Below are 7,057 nucleotides of genomic sequence, written 5' to 3'. Positions count from 1 at the left end.
AACCCATGTATTCCAACCCCTGCCTATGCAGCCTGAGGGTGGATTTGCACATAGCTTCTGTTGGAAACAACTACTGAGTGCTGATTATGTGCCAAAGCATTTCTTATCTATGAATTCACTTAACCCTCTTGTGACATGGACACTTTTTTTTATCTCCATTATAGAGATAAGGAAACTGAAGGGCAAAGAAATTAAGCAAATGGCCCAAGCTCATACTACTCGAAAAGGTTGGGAATGGATTTTTAAATCATACTATATGGCTCTAGAGTCTGACCTTTTAACCATGACTTCAATCTGCCTCAGTGTAGGAAAAATTACTGAATCCAAGATTTTTTTCTGAGGAGAAGTCAGTGTGAGAAAAACCACCATGTTCTTTCTTGAAAATTAGCCCTTCTCTTAAGCTAACTAAGAAATACAATATTCTGACATGCAAATGCCCTGATACATTTCCTAGGACTCACTACTCGAGGACTGATAATTATTATATATCCCCATAACAGTTACCATGTCCGTATCTCCTGCCTTCTTCAGAATCTCTATACCATTCCATGAAGATATATGCCTTCTTTCCTTCTCCCTCAGTCTCCAAGGGTCTCCTAGCAGCAATTCTTGAATCTGTTAATCTAGAAACATGAGGAAACAAGTATCTAGCCCACATGTATTGATGGCTATCTCCTCACCAACCCCATGGCCTGGAGCCTGCAAGTTAGAAAAGAATGAGCTCACTCTGAACACTAACTGTGGCCTAAGAGGGACAGTGGCCAATGGGAGAATTTCCAGATGAATAAATTCGATGACTTTCAGGTCTTCCTGTGTTTTCTTAGCCCACCATCTCTGCCCAGTCTTTTTCAGTGAGCACTCTTTTTTTTTTTTTTTCATAAGAAAACAGTCCTGCTTTCTCTCCCCAGAGTGGCCACAGTGTAGGAAACCACACACTGACCTATATGTAGTGACGACCTTGACATATGTGGTTTAGAAATGCACCCGTTGAGGAGGGGTTGGGTCACTAATCTTAGCAGTATCACTGGATTATTTCACTGGTTTTTCATGCAAGTTCTAGAGATAGAAGGGGTTTTTCCCTGATGGGGTGTAGAGGAAAAAGAAGAATGAAGAAGGGGAATTACTTGTGACATTCACCTTCCCACTCTACTAGATGACTTGGTAAGATAATTTCAAAGGACACTGATCAATAATATTAACAGTTCTGACCCCCAGAATGGACTGAATTGCCATAACATAGTACTCAAAGACAAGTTGGATTTTCCTCCAAAGCATCTGGAGAACACCTATAGGAGGTTCTCAATAGGGATCTGAATTAGTACTGACTTGAATTTGTTTGTGTTAGTTTCCTGGATGCGCTTTGGCCCCAGCTAGACTATAAACTCCTTCAAGGAAGGAACTCTCTGACAATTCTGTTATATGGTCCATTTCACATTTCATGGTTCTGAGCATACTATAGGAATCCACAATCAAGGATAAACTAGAGTCGTTGAGTATCCAAGAGACAGAAGGTCCCTTCTTCAGAGCAGTACAGATAAATCAGAAATATTTCAGATTTTCAGGGGTGCGAGCTATTAGTTTGCTAAGCCATCCTGAGATGGAAACAATGCTTGTGTTTGGGGCTTACTAAAAGAAAGGAAGATCTACATTAGGTTCTTTAATGCAGACTTTAACTATATAAAAAAATTATGTCAATAAATAAAGGAAGGTATGTGTACCCTTGGAAAGGGAAATTTCACCCAGAGAACTTTACATCTGGCAAAGTTCTGCTCTCTCAATGTGTACTGTACATCCTTGAGGCCCAAACAAATTTAAGAATAGCAAACATTAGCTCTCACATCCTAACGTTTTTTAAATAATAAACTCTTAAATTTTCAAAGTCTTTACATATTCATTATAAAATGAGCTCATATTTACATACTCATTATAAAATTTGAGCTCATATCGACCTCCAGGGCAGGAAAATACAGACCTAGAAAAATTAATTTACTTGCCAAATGTCAGAAAGTTCAAGGAAGCTAGGGGAAAACACCCAGAGTACCTCCATTGCAGGATTATTCTTCCTTGGTCATCCACTTCATTGGCAACCATTCTTTTATTCCAAACATTGACAGGAATGCTTTGAATAGGAATTACAATGAAGTTTATAAATTGTATACAGTAATTATCTCATCCTACATACCAAAGTCTAATTGTGTTAGTTCATTCTGTTTGTATTAATCTACCCAAATTCCAATGCATCTTATTTCTTTTCTTCAGTTTTATTCTTGACTGTAGTTCACACTTCTAATTTATCATCTACACCTTAGTCACAATTTCTATTTTCTGGCTTTATAGTTCAGCAAGTTCCTTGCTGAAGTCACTGTCCACTCAAGTACTTTCCACTTCTTTAAGCCAATCTGAGTGTGGGAGGTACATGAATGGATGTGTTCATGTGTATGTGATTTGACAACTAAGGTCTGTTTATTTGGTTTTTGGCTTATTTACCTTTTTCTTCTTTTTTTTAGATTATATTTTCTTTCTTTTTTTCTTAATAGTTTATTGTCAAATTGGTTTCCATACAACACCCAGTGCTCTTCTCCAGAAATGCCCTCCTCCATCACCACCACCTCTTTCCCCCCCCTCCTCCTCCCCCTTCAACCCTCAGTTCCTTTTCAGAATTCAATAGTCTCTCAAGTTTTGCGTTCCTCTCTCTCCCCAACTCTCTTTCTCCCTTCCCCTCCCCCTGGTCCTCCATTAGGTTTCTCCTGTTCTCTTGTTAGACCTATGAGTGCAAACATATAGCATCTGTCCTTCTCCACCTGACTTATTTCACTTAGCATGACACCCTCAAGGTCTAGCCACAAAAATGTGAACATTTTTTGTTATCAAAGGGGATGAATACTTTCTTATGTTGGATTTTCATCTCCCAAGGATTTATTATTTTAATGGTTGTCTTAGTTTGGGTTACACAAAAACAGAAATACTGTGAACAGGCAGTTTATTTGGGAAGTGGTCCCAGAGAAAGTAAAGAAAATAAGACAAGGAAAGGAGAAGAGCCAATAAAGCATATGTTACAGGTGGGTATTCAGCATTGGCAACTGGGGAAGAGCCTTGCTGAGGACTTTCTGAAAAAAAATATGGAATGCATCTCAGAGTCATACCACTTTCCCTTGACACATACACACATGCACACACATACATGCACACATTTCTAGGCAGCATTTGCTTGCTCTACAGGTTGATCTCTTATGTGAGAAAAAAGGCCAACATCAGCGAATCCAGATAGTCTCATACTTGTCAGAGAAGAAGTTCTGGCATGAGCTAATGAAACCAACACACTGAGTTAACAGATGTTTGACCATTCTACTCTAAGACCATTCTAGTCAACCTGACTCGTTTATAAGCTTGTTTTGCTCAAGTGGACCAACCACTGATAAAACTAGCTGAGATGGGAGCAAACCAAGAATTCTTCCAGTTGCACAGAAGGGACCAAGCATGAACAAAAGTAACCTCTGTGACGACACATCCTAGATCTTACTCCTCCATTTATGTTTACACTGTCATTTAATGAACATGTGATCCCATGAAGAGACGAGATTCCTGAATGCTTGTGCTGAGAAGGAAGAATGCCTCCCTTTTTCTGTATATACAATTAGCATATTCCATTCAACCTAACTACCCTGTGACATCCTGACCTCTAATTCTGAAATATATCCAATCCAGACTTTCAAAGAGACAGATTTGAGAAATTTTCTCCCCTCTCCTTGCTTGGCACCCTGCAATAAAACACTGTTGCCAGCCACAAAAAAAAAAAAAAAAAAATAGTGTCAGTGCTTGGCTTGCTGCATATCAGGCAATAGATTTTTGTCTGGTAACACTAATAGGTATAAAGAAATTTTTTCCAGAACTAGAACAAATTCTAAATGTCTTACATGATGACGGAAATAGTCAGTGCTGTTTTATGACCCAAGAACAGAAATTTGCCCGTTCTCAGACATCATCTTCAAATGGTGAGAGAAGTTAAGGTCAAGATCAAAGAATTATTAGTAGCTACTCACAGCTAACCCAAGTGCAATACTGTTTGAAGATAAACTCACAATAGAATAAACTCAACAATGAGCTTAGCAAAATCATCCTTAAAATGTTTGACTTTATGTAAAATAGCTTGACCTGTTCCAACTTGGGCAAAGCTTTCTTTATACCTGTTAGCTGGTTCCAGTGCTAGAGCTGACTAATATGAGCACCATCTGTGTTTCTGACCTTGATCTTTTTCCTGACATCTGGTATCCTAAAGGATGACATGGAGCAATAAATGTCGTTGTTCCTAATACCATTCACAGATAATTTATACTCTTGGGAAATATTGCCTTGTTACATTTTTCAGTAGTTAAGTTTGATCCTACATCACCTACATCACCTTATGCAAAGCCTCTTCTGCTATTAGGAATCTTATTGTTTCTAAAAATAACATAACCAGATGAAAATTTTTTAATTTTTCTTTTCTAGAACCTCTGCAGATGTCCTTTTGAAGACACGTTTATTTTATTCTCTGTGCATATCTAATTTTACTGCAATATCTTAATGCCACATTAACATAAATGTTAGCGCTTAGGGAGAAAGGTATCTAACAAAAAGTATCGAAATAAGAAAAAAATGCTGCCAGAAGGCAGATAACTTTTCTCTCCCAAAAATAATCAGAAAATAGAAACAAAGAGAGTAACCATATGCTAATAAGTGATTACACCCAGAGGTAGCACTTAGACATAAAAGAACTTGGTTATGTAATGTAATCCAAAGGCATTTCAGGAAAATATGTAAGTGTAAGCTGGCTTAAAGGACCCTACATAACTGACCACACATCTGTTCCACTAAGTCTAATTAATTAAGAACTTAGTAGCAATCTACCGGTTAAGGTATTTTTCACAAACAGCTTATACAACCCTCATAAGAACTTCATGGAGTAAGTAGCAGTACCTTAATCTTACAGAATGGTAAAACAAAGCTCATATTATTTAAATGATTCACTTAAAGTCACACAGCCCGTGACAGGCAAATCTGGGACTTCCTCAGGATCTGACATCCGATATGAATTCCCTTCCCACCGCACCAGGACTGGCTTCCACATATGAGGACATGATTCCTTTGTGTCCAGAAAGATGCAAGCAGACTACTGCCCAAGTAGTCACTGGACAATTTTAAGTATAGGCACAAGGAAAGGGAAGAAAGAGAGTGGGACAGGGAGCAAAAGAGCAGGAGGGATTTTTTTTAGTTTGAGAACAATTATGGTTTCTAAGCAGTTGAATTAAAGATAATAAGCAATTTTCTTTAAAACTTTCTTCATGATAGTTCTAGACACCTGAGTACTCTCTATATCTCTGACTCAAATTTTAGATCTTTTCATTTGTAACTTGATGTACCCATCATAAACTGTTACCAATTTTTAAATGGAAAAGTACTTATGCCACATGCATTTTAGATCATCACATACTTGCAGATCTATAATGAATTTACCTGGAATTAAGAAATTCTTCCCATTCTCTAATGGGTACACATGGAAGTTAAATAAAAGTTCTCTGAAGCCTTCTTTGATAGGCTGTCAATTAGCCAAACTTGACCGAGAATCATTTCTGGTATAATTGTCCCTAAGTCCTTCCATGTCTTTAAGTATTTCCACATGAAGAAAAAAGGTTTTATTCTGGGTTTTTTTTTTTACATTTTTTAATATTTATTTATTTTTGAGAGAGAAAGAGTAGAAGAGGGGCAGAGAGAGAAGTAGACACAGAATCTGAAGCAGGCTCCAGGCTCTGAGCTGTCAGCACAGAGCCCCACGTGGGGCTTAAACTCAGGAACCATGAGATCATGACTTGAGCCAAAATCGGATGCTTAACCTACTAAGCCACCCAGCTGCCCCTTTTCCTGGCTATTTTTAATGAGAGAAAGCATTACTGAATATTAACTATTTCTGAGATACAGTGCCAAGTAGACATAAAAAAATAAAACTGGAGAGGAGATAAAAGATTCTGAAAGATCCTACTCAAGCTATACTCCAAAACTGCCTCTTTACTGCATTACCACACCTTTGAGGATTGTTATGCCAACATGGCATTGTTTCTTGGATTTGTCTGCAGATTATGGCCACTTCTGAGTCACTTGACTTCCACAGTCACTTCCCATTAAAAATCCAAAAAGAGTCACAGAATCTAAGAATTTTAGACTCAGAAGGGACCTTTGAGATTGTGTCTGCTTCCATGGCACATATAGAGGTAGCAATGAAAGCTATTTGTTGCTACAAGTATAAGGTTGGGATGTGAATTTTCTTCATTTAAGTGAGGCGTGATTCAGAGATAGCAAATTAGGGTGAGGTTAGACTCCCTCGGACTATGCTCACACCCAAATTCAGCTTGTTAGAAGGAAGGGAATGGGATAAGGGGAAGAGAAAGGAGCAAATCCATAATCTTCTTAGATGAGGTGAGTTGCCACGGGGTATTGGATGGAGGAAGGGCTGGATGTGTGTGTGCCACATAGGGAAATATCTCGTATAAGATGATTACTAAGAAAGAAATATCAGGTCTGCAGTGCCTGGGTGGTTCAGTCAGTTAAGCATCCAAATCTTGACTTCAGCTCAGGTCATAATCCCAAGGTTGTGCAATCGAGCCCTGTGCCTAGCTCTGCACGGAGTGTGGGGCCTCACTAAGATTCCCTCTCTCTCCTTCTGTCCCTCTCCCCTGCCTGTACTCTCTCTCTCAAAAAAATTTTTTTAATTAAAAAGAGACATAAGGCCTTAAGGACTGTTTTAAGATTGCTTATGGAAATGCTTGCTCCCTCTTCTTATGGGACACTGTTCCTACATCAAGCCAGTCAATGAAAATAAAGCAGCCTACTAACACGTGCTGAATGTGTGGGAAAGAGGAGAGGAGAAGGGAGGGGAAGGAGGAGAGGAAAGGTTTAAGAAAGAGAGAAAGAGAGAGAGAGAGAGAGAGAGAGAGAGGGAGAGGGAGAGAGAGGGAGAGGGAGAGAGGGAGAAAGAAAGAAAGAAAGAAAGAAAGAAAGAAAGAAAGAAAGAAAGAAAGAAAGA

General features: G+C 38.7%; 1 long non-coding RNA gene across 1 annotated transcript in view; it reads right to left on the bottom strand.

Annotated features, from left to right (window-relative positions):
* Positions 1 to 560: 560 nt before the first annotated feature.
* The window catches only part of LOC115286641, a 15,933-nt gene continuing 9,436 nt past the window's right edge, over positions 561 to 7,057 (bottom strand). The window contains exons 2-3 of the long non-coding RNA XR_003906181.1: positions 2,042 to 2,119; positions 561 to 623 (exon numbers count right to left, since the gene is read on the bottom strand). This is a non-coding gene — a long non-coding RNA (uncharacterized LOC115286641). The remainder of the gene's footprint in view (positions 624 to 2,041; positions 2,120 to 7,057) is intronic.

The sequence above is a fragment of the Suricata suricatta genome, chromosome 3 (genome assembly GCF_006229205.1).
Source record: "Suricata suricatta isolate VVHF042 chromosome 3, meerkat_22Aug2017_6uvM2_HiC, whole genome shotgun sequence".
In the NCBI taxonomy this organism is placed as follows: Eukaryota; Metazoa; Chordata; class Mammalia; order Carnivora; family Herpestidae; genus Suricata; species Suricata suricatta.
Note: the sequence above shows the minus strand (reverse complement) of the source record. Positions and strands in the feature narration are given on the sequence as shown.